The following is a 14,861-nucleotide window of genomic DNA, read 5'->3' on the forward strand; positions in this document are numbered from 1 at the left end:
ATGTCCTTTTATTTTTATTTTTTAAAAAATAAAAGGACATGATATATATTTTTTATTATTTTATTTGAGAGAGAGAGAGAGAGAGAGAGAGAGAATGAATCTCAAGCAGGCTCCACACTCAGTGCAGAGCCCTGGATGCAGGGCTCGATCTCACGATGGTAAGATCATGATCTGAGCCAAAATCAAGAATCCGGCGCTTAACCGACTGAGTCACCTGGGTGCCCCCTAGTGTCTTTTTAATATCCTGAACTTTTAAAAAAGTTTTTTTTTTATTATTATTATTATTTATTTTTTTTTTTTAGTAATCTTTACACCCAATGTGCAGCTCAAACTTACTACCCTGAGATCAAGAGTCATATGCGCTTCTGACTGAGCCAGCCAGGTGCCCTGCACTTTTTGGCTCACTGCTTATTAATCCTGTGGAATTTTGATTTTCAATAGGTTACACATTCATATGGCACAACAATCAGATATTGAATAGTGAGGTGTGAGTTTCCCTCCTACTCCATTCCTGGTCGCTTAGGTTTGCTCCCCAGAGGCAGCCACCGTTACCAGTTCCTTTTGATTCCTTCCAGAGATGTAGCCCAGAGAGGGAGTCACCTTGATTGTAGCAGTTACCTTAACTAGTAAATTGTTTCACTATATTGTCTGAAATGGTTAAAGTTGTTATTAAAAGAAGTCAGCTTACTGAGCTCTCTTTGTGGCTCTGCTTTTTAACGGATTCTCTGGGGGTTTCTATTAGACAGACATATCAACAGCATATAAGATCGGCAAGGTGGAAACAGTTTTGGAGCGAGAACTGGGTTGAATTCTGGCTCTCCCAGCTACCAGATGTCTGATTTTTAAATCCAGCCTTCATGAAATGTAGCGCTCTCCAAAGGCAGTGTGTAGGTACAAAGTGGTCCTTCCTTCCCAGGTGTGGTAAATAGAGTAGGCAGAGGCCACAGAGGGCCAGGTCCCACCCCTCCACCCCCTTCTGGGTTTGGACCTGTGGATAAATCCGGAGGTCTTTGATCTCAGTGATTTCTAAACACCCCGAGATCAAGAGCGGAGCCTGAAAAGGCAGCCCTAAACTAGAATAACCTTTTCTTTCTCCGTGAAAGAGTGGCGGTCATGTTTGCTGAGAGCAGGTGAAAGTAGATTTTATTGTTTAAAATTAAAGATTTACAGAAACTCGTTGAAGAGCTACTGATTATCAGTGAGGCCCTATGAACTCCCCACAGTGGTAAGTGGGTAGAACAGTTGGACACAGTGGGAATGTGCATGCGTTTTCTTAGAGGTGGGACCTATTGCCAGAGAGGGGGTTGGTATTTAGTGGGGAATGGTATAAGAAAAATCCATGCTTAGTGAGGGGGGAAAAAAACCCCACATATTCTTACTGGTCCGTGGTGTTTTATCAACTTGAAGGGATGCTCCAGAACATCTCAGGGACTCCTGATCCCTTTAACCACTCCGTGGTAAAAAATGATCTGGGATGTAGATTATCTCGTTTACCTACACGACACGATTATTCTTGCAGAACCTCAGAGAGGAACAGGAATGCACTTCTTCATATCTTCTACTAAAGAAGACGGGCCTGAAGAGGTGCCTTGATATATGCGCATTCTGCCAGACTACAGTAAGAGGTGACAGGCGTTTTGCCACAATAAGGGGTGAACTCAAACTTTGAAAAGGTACTGGCTCCACTTATGAATGATCAAGACTTAAAATAGCCTGGGGTTCAGCTGTTCTAAGAGGTTCCTGGAAAACTATTCCAGGCTTAACCAAACCCAGTGACTTAGCAGGTACAAAACAAGGATGCCTCAAGCATAGAGGCAGCGGGCCCCCTGCAGGGAGCTGGGGAGGGAGTTTTAGGGCCCTGATGGACTCTGTGACGTGTTATCCTGTCTTGGCATTTGATATCTTGCTGAACCCACAGGTGCTAAGTTTCAAGGTAAATTAAGTTCTTGGCCCCACTTCCAACATACGCTCGTACCTGCATGGGCGTGTGTGTGTGTGTGTCCGTGCGTGCATGCGTGTGTGTGCGTGTGTGTAGGCTTCCTCCCACCAACAAGTTGTTCTCAGACACCTGCTGGGTATCCTACAATTCAAGTCAGTTCTGAAGACAGTGACAGTATCAGATTCGCAGGTTAGTGGTTCCATCTTATAAGACTGCCCCCCTCCTCCACTTCAGAAGCCAGTTGCAAGCCTGTGTTGTTACCTGTGCTTCTGATGGACTGGTTATAAATCAGAGTTCCCAAGACCCCCTTTCTGGCTTTGATTAACTTGCTAGAATGGCTCACAGAACTCAGAAACATTTCACTTGCTAGATTACTTGATTATTGTAAAAGGATATAACTTAGGGATAGCCAGAAGGAAGAGTTGCATAGGGCAAGGGATGTGGGAAGAGGTGTGGAACTTCCAAGCCCTTTCCAGGCACACCACTCTTCCCAAATTGTGCGTTCACCAACCTGGAAGCTCTATGAACCTTGTCCTTCTGGGATTTTATGGAGGCTTCATGATACAGGCAGAGTTGATTAAATCATTGACCATTGGCAAAATGATTCAACCTCCAGCCCATCCCCCCTCCCTGGAGGTCACAAGGTAGGACCGAAAGTTCCAACCCTCTGATCACATGGTTGGCTCCCCTGGCAACTAGCCCCCATCTTTAGGTGCAGTGCAAAAGTCACCTCATTAGCATTACACAAGAGACACCTTTAAGCTCTCAACACTTCCCGAAATGGCAAGGGTTTTAGGAGCTGTGAGCCAGGAACCATGGGTGAAGACCAAATATATCTATTTTTCCTTTCTTTTTTTTTTAAACTTTATTTATTTATTTATTTATTTATTTATTTATTTAGAGAGCATGCTCACGAGTGGGGGAGGGGGGAGAGAGAGAGAGAGAGAGAGAGAGAGAGAGAGAGAATTCCAAGCAGGCTCCACACCATCAGCACCTAGCCCAATGTGGGGTTCGAACTCATGAACTGTGAGATCATGACCTGAGCTGAAATCAAGAGTCAGACACTTAACCGACTGAGCCATCCAGGTGCCCCCCCCCCATATATGTTTCTTATCAATCATAATACCTAGAGTGGTCTGGGCAGTTTACCCCTTGGCATTTATTGGTCCCTTGGTGATTAATCTAAGCTCAACCCTGTGGTCCCATTCTCCTTGCCAGGGATGGGCAAAGAAGAGTATCTGCTGGGGACCTCTGAGAAAGCTCTCATTCCTTTTGAAAAAACAGATTCAAGAATAAGACAGCCCCTCAGAAGCCTACCTGAGATTAAAGGCCACACAATGTCAGGGTGGAGCAGAGGGACAACAGAACCGGGGTCCCTGTTGACACTGTTGAGCTGGAGCTGATGCTGTTCACGGGGTCCATCCCTCCCTGGTGTCTCTGATATGAGAGAACCCAGTGGGCTGACTGGATCAAAGGGAAAACTGGGGGCACCAGCCCCAGGACCTCCTCTGTGGGCTAGACCTAGACATCCTCTGTGGGCTTTAAGATTTTGCCTTGAGTCTACGAAAACTAGAATTATCTACAGAACCCATAATGCAACGGGGGAAACAATCCTACTTGGGGAGTCAAAGGACCTCAGAGCCCCAATGGCTCACAAAGTCATGTCTGAATGGGAACTGTAGCCTGCTGCCCGTGTGAGCGGCTTCTCTGAGACCTTGTAGAGGAGTCCATTCTGGAACTGCGGCTCAGGCACTTCTCGCCTTTGGAAGCAGAGAGTTCGAGTCCAGGGAATGATCTAGAGGAGCCAAGTCACTTCACCTGGGTTATCCCATGGCTAGATGCTATGGGAGAGGCACAGCTCGGTATATGGGGCTGGGTGGCGGGGAGGGGCTGATAGAACTACCCCCAATTCAAGGAGACAGAGAGTGACTGCATGAAGTCCCTCAGTTGCTGGTGGTTCTGTAATGTGGGCAAGTTGTTTAACCTCAGAGATGATAAGGGTCTGCTGTGAAATTTAGATGAGATAATATTTACAAATCGCTTACTTGCTCAGAGATGATAAACACTCTGTGTTCAACAACAACAACAACAACAACAACAACAACAACAACACAGGCACGCCAGGCCACTCCTCTCTCCCCACCGAAGGAGAGCCATTGAACTCTACTAAATCTGCTGGGGCCACTCAAGCCTGAGTAGGACAGTCAGTGGAGCCAAGGTGTGGCTTTCTTGGTAGGTGACTATAACTCCACCTGAAAGTTTTATTTACTCATTTTCAGAGTTTCAGTAGGAGCCTTGCAGCTCCATGAGCTTGACTGACCCATGAAGTTTGGTCTGGGATTGAGAGTGGGCAAGAATGACCACTTGGATCCTGCTCACAGTTCTTTCATTTTGCTTTACTCCTAAAGCAGCTGAAAGCAGTGCACAGGAGGGAAATGAGACAAAGGTACATCCAGCTGGGTGGCTGCCACTCCCCACGGCCTCTTGTGTCAATTCCCAGAGAAACACCTCACTCCAGAGTTTGGAGGTGTCAGCAGTCAATGGGGAGCAAGATGTTGGCCAGACCAGACAGCACAGGACTGTGAGTTCGTTACCTTTCTACCTCTGCCATGTCATACCCAGGAACAACAAAGATATCTCATAAAGCAATCATTCTGATACTTGAGCCATGTCGCTCGGGTCTAAGTCCAAGCCTTGAAATTCTTCCTGTATCACCCTTGGTGCAAGCGCTCCTTATCTGTACCTATGTTGTATACAGGTGCTTATTAGCCTGGAAGGAGCCTGGTGAATTCTTAAAAGCTGTATGAATTGTGAAAAATTCCCCCTTCCTCTGGGCCCGTGCAGAACTGTGTCAGGACACAAGCTGTACAACCACATGTTGGACAGAGTTCCCATTTCTGTCCAGGGCCTGCCATCGTGGACTCTGTCTCCGGGTAGACAAGGGAAGCGGGCTTCACTCAGGGTGAAGCCTGACTTACGGGCAAACTCTAGGAATCCCACTGCTTAGTCAGTGTTGCTGTTTCCCTAAGAATACACCCAAATCTGATGTCAGGAGCTGCATGGAGCCTGATGACAGCTTTGGAACCCGGGGCTGCCTGCTGAGCACAAAAATGTTAGTCTGTGGAAGTTGACTCCTGACCAAACTCAGGAGAGATTGGGAAGCTTGACTAAGCACAAAGACACACAGGGATTGGGACAGTCAAGTGTAAAGGACCCACCTTCTTTGTCTAGCATATCATCAGGGGACTACCTCCCTTTGATTCTTAGTCCATAAAATTCAAATGAGGCCCAACTCACTCCCCAGCATCAACAGTGAACCTGTGATCCTTTGGCCACAGTGTTTGGGTTAGGGTTAGGCATAGTACCCAAACCAGACTACTCAGAGCCTCCTCTGAGATATTTCCTGAAACCAGCATAAAAAACAAAACAAAACAAAACAAAAAACCCTTCCCTCCTGCCCATACTTCCTACCCTCCACCCACGTGACCACTGTGGAATCATTAGCTGAGAAGAGGATTAAGTTGAGAGCTGCTAAGCTAGCTATCATGGCCGTAGCAGGAGAAGGAGAGTCAGCCTGAACATGAAGCCAATACTGAGAAAGCAGACAATAAAGGAAAGAGTGAGAGGAAGTGTGTCTGAAGTCATTTATTCCCAGACTTCTCCCTTTTCAACTTTGTTTTCTTTCTTTCTTTCTTTCTTTCTTTCTTTCTTTCTTTCTTTCTTCCTTTTTCTCCTTCCCTCCCTCCCTTCCTTCCTTTCTCCATCCCTCCCTCCCACTCTCCCACTCTCCCTTCCTCCCTCCCTCCCTTCCTTCTTTTCTTTCTTTCTTTTTAGAGAGAGAAAGCACTCACAGAGGGGCAGAGGGAGAGAGAGAGAATCCTAAGCAGGGTCAATGCTCAGCTCAGAGCCCATTGCAGGCTCGATCCCATGACCCTGGAATCATGACCTGAGCTGAAATTGAGAGTTGGATGCTCAACCGACTGAGCCATCCAGGCACCCCTTCAACTTTCTTTTCTTTCCTTTTTCTTCTTTCCTCCTTTCCTTTTCTTCTTTTTTCCTTGTTTTGGTTGAAATTTTTTTGAGTGTGTTTTTGTTACTTGCAACCCAAATAAAGAATCTGACCAACAAATAGTGTGTGCACTGAATTAATGTATTGCTAGGGCGGGGAGCTATGTTCACTTAAAACCAGGCCTGGCAGGGAGGAAGCAAAGAGAAACTCCCAAGAAAAACTTAGAAAATGATGCTTTTGCATCTCTAGGGAGCAGAGATAGGGAGCTGAGGGGTGACTCATAGTGGAGAAGGTGAGGACATATTGGATTGGGAGGGATGGACCACCCATCCTTCTAGGCTTTATCCTATGAGATGCCCTTGAACCAGCCAATCTCCCTGGTAGAACTTGGAGATACATGGGAAGCCAGGAGAACTGGTTGACTTTCCCTTGGGGGGTGAGATGACCCCAAGACTAGAGAGGCAAGAGCCTGGTCAGGTGTCTGGCCTATCTCCAAGCCTCTCAGGGCATGCTGCACCTCAGTCCCTGTTAGTGCTGGCCAACCTAGGGACATCACCATTTCTCTACTTCATTACAACCTTGGGCTCAAGCCTGTTGATGTTCTATGGCCAAATATGTCCCTCATGTTTGCTTTGGAAAGGTTATACCCAAATTCCCCTCTAGAATCTCCTCTGTTGCACGTAAATAGTGCTGCTGTAAACCCCCTGGGTGCATGGGTCTGGTCATTTTCCTGGGGTAAACTTCTAGAAGTGGAACTTGTTGGGTCAAAGGCTATGAACATTACCAAGGTTTTTGATTCTTATACCAGCAGAAAATATTATCCATTACTAGAACACAGACATACAGATTTCCACCCTTGTCAACTAGGAGAAGGCTGATGGCCAAATAAGTAATGTAAGAGGTGACCTGTTTTTCAGAAATACAGACTCATGTCACAATGTCTATAATAAATTAAATTAAGACCATAATATGTGCTGTGGATACAGCAGATCACATGGCATTAAACAAATTGGACTGCCTGGTTCCCTGGAGACAAGGGCTAGAAAGCACCGGAGAGAAGTAATGGGGTTCTCAGGGTGCCTCCTTGGAAGTAGGAAGTGTTGCAGACGGCAGCTGCATTTCCTGAGGGTAACTTCAGTGTAAGTGGGGGTAGCACCAGAGGAAGGCAAAGGACATTTCTCTCAGGGAACTCTTTGTTTGATGAGGGAGATCACCAGCTACAAACAAAATGATCTCAGGAGAGAGATTTTGTCCTGGAACAGGTGAGAATGTTCTACCATTCTGTCCACAGTTGGAAAGATTAATGTATTTGACAATGTCTTCAGAATGTGGGAAGAGCTGTAACAGAAGAACGTATGTAGGGGATCCGGGGGTGGCACAAAGGAGGGAGCCATTAACTTCGCCTGTTGGAGAAAGAGGGGCCATGACCTGGTTTGTGAAGAATGAGTAAAAGTTTGCCAGGTGGGTGAGTGGGAGAGACGCAGGTAGAGTGAGGGGCGTATGTGTCACCTGGGTGGCCCTTCGAATTTGGGCTACAAAAAACATGCCCCGGCGAGTCCACAGATTTTAGTGCTCCAGGCACCATATGCAATGATGTCAGATCCCGAAGTACAGTCTGGGGTCCTCTGAGGCCCACTCTCTCCCCAAGACCCTTGGGTTACCAATGTTGAGTAACCACAGGGCCAGTGTGGTGCTGGCCCAGCAGCCTTGCTGCAGCACAGGGCTGGTAGTCAGCCAGGGACTGACTTCCACCAGTCAGTCCTTAGGTGGAAGCTGGGTGAACTGGAGGCATTTGAAAGGACAAAGGTACTGGGGTGATGTCATGCCCTGAGGGTGTGCCTTTCAAGCTTGGGTTCCTTGCTTAGGAAAGCACACTCTTAGCTGAACTGGTCAGCATTCCCTGTTTAAAACCCTCTGTTTTTCCACCAGGAGCTCGGTTTCCTGCCCCGGTGGGGGAGAGTGCACAGCTTCTGATCACAGACATGTGTGTTAATTTCCAGGGCTGCTATGAGACAAAGTACCACAAACGAGGTGACTCCAAACAGAAATGTGTTGTCACACAGCCCTGGGGAAATCTGCAGGGCCACGCTCCTTCTAAAATCTGTAGTTGGTGGGGGGTTGGTGCCTGCGTGGCTCAGTAGGCTGTGTCCGCCTCTTGACTTCGGCTCAGGTCATGAATCCAGGGTCCTGGGATCAAGCCCTGAGTTGGGCTCTGCGCTGAGCGTGTAGCCTCTCTCTCTCTCTCTCTCTCTCTCTCTCTCTCTCCCTCAGCTCCTCTCCCCTGCTCACATGTGCCCTCACTCTAAAATAAAATAAAATAAAATAAAATAAAATAAAATAAAATAAAATAAAATATAAAGCTTGTAGGAGAACGTTTCCTTCTTTGTGGTTCCTAGGACTGTAGACACAACCCTCTAATCCTCAGTGTTCACGTGACTCTGTGTCTTCATATGGCTGTCTTTTTATAAGGACACCAGTCATATTGGATCAGGGGCCCACTCTACTGCGATACGACCTCATCTTAAATAATCACACCTGCAGTGACTCTATTTCCAACTAAAATCCCATTCTGAAGGTACTGGGAGTTAGGACTTAAACATATTTGGGGGAGGGTGCGGAGGGCACAATTAAACCCCTGACAGCGTCTCTCAGACACAAGGCAGAGCTTTCCAATGGTAAGGACTGGAGCTCCCTGTGCTCTGAAGTGTCGCTCAGAGGTGACAGCTCGGGACATGGTGTTCCAAGGCTGTTACAAGATCCAAGGTTGTCCAGCATTGGCCACAGGAAGGTGTGGGCCACAGGGAGCTGGGGCTCCCAGAGCCAGACCTCGGTGCTGTGGGTCTGGAGGGAGAGGGTAGAGTTGAATTCCCGTCAAGGGACCCATCGCGGGGCCCTTTCTCAGGTGTTCTTCGAGGAAAGAGGCTCCCAGTGTAAAGCTCATTCTGGAGCATATTCCTTCCAGAACTGGTAAGGAGTGAGGAAGGGATCTCACTAGATACTTGGGGTTTTTTGTTTTTGTTTTTGTTTTTCTGAGTTTCCTTGGATGTTTTTGCCCTTAAAAGAAATAGAGAGTATTAGTATGGGGTACAGTGCTATGTGCTAGGGAGCACATATCAACCCAGCTGATAAGTTTATTGTGTTCTAAAACTTATAGATGAGTAAAAGGAGAATTAACATCTTTAATAAAATAAAAGTTTTTCCTACCAAACAGGGTGGGCCTTTTGGTTTAGTTAAGACTTTTGTGCCACTCAGCAGTACTTGTTTTTTTCCCTATAGTTCTTGCATATTACTTGTTCGCTAAGACCTTTGATCTCTTTGCTTATTACCGTAACAAGAATCTTCTCTTGTTCTAATCAGTTGTGCTTTGTGTTAATAGGAAAGCTATTGAGTTTTGTATAATAATCTTGTGCCCAGCCACTTTTCTGAATTGCCTTATTGTCTGTGGCAGTTTTCAGTTGATTCTCGTAGGTTTTCCAGGTTTACGATTACATAGTGTATTCCTTTATGATTTTTTATATGTTTTATGTTTTTCTGTTATTAATGTCCATTGGCTAATCCCTCCTACCCATTAAGTAATGAAGGCGACTGTGATCATCCTTAACTAGTTTCTGACTTTCCTGGGAATACTTGTAGTGTTTTCCTGCTAAGAATAATGTGGCTTTGTTGTTCTGGTTAGAGTCACACATGAATGCATCTGGGCTTGAGTTCATTTATCTTTTTTTTTTAATGTTTATTTTTGAGAGAGAGAGTGTGTTGCATGAGCGGGGGGAGGGGCCCAGAGAGACAGAGAATCCGAGGCAGGCTCCAGGCTCTGAGCTGTCAGCACGAAGCCGATGCAGGGCTTGAACCCATGAGCTGTGAGATCATAACTTGAGCCAAAGTCAGACGCTTAACCGACTGAGCCACCCAGGTGCACCCCCCCCTTTTTTTTTTATGTTTATTTTTGAGAGAGAGAGAGAGACAGAGTGTGAGCAGGGAGGGGCAGAGAGAGAGGGATACACAGAATCTGAAGCAGGCTCCAGCTCTGAACTGTCTTCACAGGGCACGACTTGAGACTCAAGCTCACGAACCATGAGATCATGACCTGAGCCAAATGTGGACACTTAACCGACTGAGCCACCCAGGTGCCCCTCATTCATCTTTTCAGTGGAGAATATTTGAAACTTTCTTGTCTCTCCCTCTCCCCACTGCCATCCACTGGATTTTCTTTTTCTTCTAACAGTCTTCCTTTTTATAGAGCATTTGCCATTTAATTGATATTTTTCCTTACACAGAGTTGAGCAAAATTTCTTCGCATCAAAGAAATAGTCTCATTTACATATTCTTGTTTACTATTTTTTGCATTTATGTTTTCCCCTTTACCTAGCCTTCCCCCATGCTATGATTTGGTTCGCTGATGGGTTTTTTTCCCCCTAAAGAATTAGTTTTGAGGGGCACCTGGCTGGCTCAGTCAGAAGAGCATGTGATTCTTGAGCTGGGGGTTATGAGTTCGAGCCCCACGTTGGATGTAGAGATTACTCAAAGGAAAAGAATTAGTCTTGAGTATATATTTTCCCAGATTTATTGAGATATAATTGACATAAAACTTTGTGCAAGTTTCAGGTGTACAACGTGATGATTTGATACATGTATATATTTACAAAATGATTACCACAATAAGGTTAGTAATGCATCCATTACTTCACCTAACTTTGAGGTATATAATACAGTCACCATGCTGTACCTTAGATCCCCAGAACTTATGTATCTTATGACTGGAAGTTTGTGCACTTTGGCCGACACTTCCCCATTTTCCTTACCCTCCAGCCCTTGGCAACCACCATGGTACTCTCTTTCTATGAATTTGACATTTTTAGATTCCACATATAAGCGATACTCTACAGTAGTTGTCTTTCTCTGTCTGACTTATTTCACTCAGTGTAATGCCCTCAAGGTCCATTCATATTGTTACAAATGGCAGAATTTCCTTCTCTCTTTTTAATGGTTATATAAGCTAACTAATATTCCAGTGTGTGTGTGTGTGTGTGTGTGTGTGTGTGTACATGACATTGTCTTTACCCATTCATCTGTCTATGGATACTTAGATTGTTTCCATGTCTTGGCTATTGTGAATAATGCTGCAATAAACATGGGGATGCAGGTATTTCTTAAACATAGTGATTTCATTTCCACTGGGTATATATCCAGAAATGGGATTGCTGGATTATATGGTAGTTCTATTTCTAATTCTTTCCTTTTGAGGAAATATCATGACTCTTTTCCATAGTGGCTGCACCAATATATATTCCCACAAACGGTACACAAGAGTCCCCTTTTCTCCACATCTTCACCAACACTTGTTACTTGTCTTTTTGATAATAGCCATTCTAACAGGTGTGAAGTGATAGCTCATTGTGGTTTTGTTTTGCATTTCCCTGTTGATTAGTGATGTTGAGCATCTTGTCATATTCCTGTCGACCATATGCATGTCTTCTTTGGAAAAAATGTCTGTTTATATCCTTTGCCCATTTTTAATTGGATTTATTTTTTTTTTTTGACATTGAGTTGCATGGATTCCTTATACCTTTTGGATATTAACCCCTTTACCAGATATATGGTGTGCAAATATTTTTTCCCATTCCCTTAGATTCTACTTTTAATTTTTTGAGATTTTTCTCCCATTGGCTGCCTTTTCCTTTTGTTGATAATTTGTTTTCATGGGCAGAAGCTTTTAAGTTTAATATAGTCCTACCTATTCATTCTTACTTTTGTTGCTTGTGCTTTTGGTGTCATATCCAAAATAATCATTGCCAAGACCAATGTCAAGGACTTTTCTCTATGTTTTCTTCTAGGAGTTTTATGGTTTTAGGTCTTACATTGAAGTCTTTAATGCATTTGGAGTTAAGTTTCGTGAATGAAGACTTTCATTCTTTTGCATGTGAATAGCCAACTTTCCCAACTGCATTTGTTGAAGAGACTATTTTCCCCACTGAGTATTCTTGGCTTTCTTGTCAAACGTTAGTTGACTGAATATGCATGAGTTTATTTCTGGGTTCTTGATTCCGTTCCATTGGTCTATGTGTCTGATTTTATGCCAGTACCATACTGTTTTGATCGCTATAGCTTTGTGGTATAGTTTGAAAAGTTCCCAAATACATTTATAAGCTCTATTGTTTTTCTGTTTTCTCATTTAAGTTTCTAGTTTTATCTTTAGGAAGTCTTTAGTTTTTCTGTGGCTCCTTTTTTAACTTTGTGAATGGGATGTTTAATTCATTTATTTTCATTTTCACATTTATGTGTTTTACTATTTAAATCAATAAAATATTTTTGTCTCCAGTCTTCTGCAATTTCGGTTTTAATTTCTCTTCTTATGAATTACTTAAGACTTTTTAAAATTCCATTTAGTAGAGTTTAAAAAACTTTGTGTTACCTATTTCAAGTTTAATTACATTATCATAATAGAATGTCTATTAAGCTATAGAATTTATTCAGTTTTCTTTTGGTCTAATAGTCGATTCTGGTGAATTTTCCATAAGCCCTTCAAAAGATGTATTTTTTGTTTTCAAAGTATAGAGTTCAATATATATCAATTAGATCAATCATATCAATTTTGTTACTCAAATGTACGTCTTTATTTTTTTTGTATTGTTCTGTCACAGGCTAAGAGGGGTAAAATAAACTCTTACAATAATAATATGTGTGTTGATTCCTTCTTGTTTTTTCAGTAAACTTTGTTGCTATGTTATTTGGTTGCACAGGAATTTGTTAAATCCTCCTGGTAAAGTAAATCTTTATTGTTATAAAGTGCCTATAATTTTTACCTTAAACCAGTATTAGCAAGGTAGGATCTTGCTTTCCTGCTTTTCATTCCTTCCATTATTCCTTCCCCCCACCCCCCGCCTTCCCCCACATCTTTCTTTATTTTGTCTATGTGGTATATTTTTTAATGCTTTAAAAAAATGTTTATTTATTTTGAGAGGTGGGAGGGAGGGGCAGAGAGCGAGAGGAAGACAGAACCCCAAGCAGGCTCCTCACTGTCAGCACAGAGCCCAAAGAAGGGCTCGAACCCACAAACTGTGAGATCACGACCTGAGCCAAAATGAAGAATCGGACTCTTAACTGACTGAGCCACCCAGGTGCCCCTATGTGGCATACTTTTGCCCATCCTTTATCTTTAAAACGTACTGAGTCATCTTGCTTTGGGCGAGACTCTTCTATTTTGGTGGCAATCTGTACTTTTGTCCTTTGGCCAACTCAGGGCAGCGATGTCCTGAAGTAGTGCCCACTGGCCTAGGGATTTGCCTGTTTGATGGAAGCCTTTTTTTGTTTGATTATTTGTGTTTTTGAAAATGTCTTTATTTCACTTTCATCCCCTGCCTTTTTTTGCTATTTCCCGACATTTTTTTTCCCAGGAGAAAATTGTGTTTTGTTTTAAGAGCTAACGGTGTGATTTTAATATTTAAAAAAATTGCAGTATAGTGGATATAAAATATTACATTAGTTTCAGGTGTACAATATATAATTAGATCCAACAATTATATACATTACTTTACAACTTTTAATTATGAAAATTTCAAACATAGTGGGGAGATGAAAAACAAGGACAATGGACATCGGTAAAGCCTCCTCTGGATTCCAGAATTGTTAACATCTTGCCATATTTACTTTATTCCTCTCTCTCTCTCTCTCTAGGCATATCTGTTTCTATATCTATATTGATCTATCATTCATTTTTAAAAGTTTATTTACTGAGAGACAGAGGCAGAGAGAGGAGAATGAGAGAGAAGAGAGAGAATCCTAAGCAGGCTCTCCACTGTCAGCGGGGAGCCCGATATGGGGCTTGAACTCATGAACCGTGAGATCATGACCTGAGCCGAAATCAAGCATTAGACGCTTAACCGACTGAGCCACCCAGGCGCCCCTATATTGGTTTATCATTTAAAAGTAATTTGTATAAAATTTACATACATATATTTTGTGAGTCCCTTCCAACAATTTTTAGGGGACAGGGACCAGAAGTTCTGGAGAGACCCAAACTAATAGGTTAGAATTAAGTTGTGCTGGCATTAGTTCATTTTGCTTATGCCAAACAAAGTTGATTGTTTCTATATCTGTTTTAAGGCTGGATTTTTTTTTTCTCAGCTCTTCATTGGCTGGCCATCTCATAGCTCTGGGTGTCCTTGGTAAATCTAGCAAACACTCTTTCTTATATTTTATGAGAAAAGACCAGAGAACCTCTGCCTTCTTTAAAGAGGAAGCTGACCTTTTCAATGTGGCACAAGATTAGGGGTAGAAAAAGACATATCAGGGAAATACGTTCAAATTCTGTGTCTGTTCCCTTTTGCCCCAACCCAACTGTCTGAATGGGTCTCTTTTTTATTAAGTGCAAAATAAAAGGCCTCAAGGGATGTTACCCTAGGAGTAAGAGTAGCTTGGCTTGAATTTATATCTATGTCAGATAATGCGATTCTAGAGATAAGTAGTTAAGAGTTATTTTGAGAACTTCGTGAGAGTTTGTTCAGTGAGCTAATGAATGGGTATCCCTGGCAAGCTTTCCAAAGTGGAAATGATATGAAACGGTCATCTGCTGGGAAAGGGTAACAGAGGAGGAGCTCTGGGCTTTTGCTATGGGGAGTTCATGTTAATTCTAAAGGAGATTCACATTGTCGCAGTTCAATTGAAACCAATTCAATTTTATGCAGGAAGTGGCTGAGTGAAGTTATATTTCTAGGAAGCCACACAATGAAGTGCAAAGCATTAGTAGTTCTTGACCCAGCTCTGCTATTAACTGGCGTGGGCAAGTCCCTATTCCAGCCACACTTCAGCTTTAGAATCTGTCAAATGTTCTGTGTACATTTACAGATCCAAATAAATAAATAAATAAATAAATAAAACTACCATATAATCCAGCAATCCCATTTCTGGATATATACC

The sequence above is a fragment of the Panthera uncia genome, chromosome B4 (assembly GCF_023721935.1).
Source record: "Panthera uncia isolate 11264 chromosome B4, Puncia_PCG_1.0, whole genome shotgun sequence".
Lineage (NCBI taxonomy): Eukaryota > Metazoa > Chordata > Mammalia > Carnivora > Felidae > Panthera > Panthera uncia.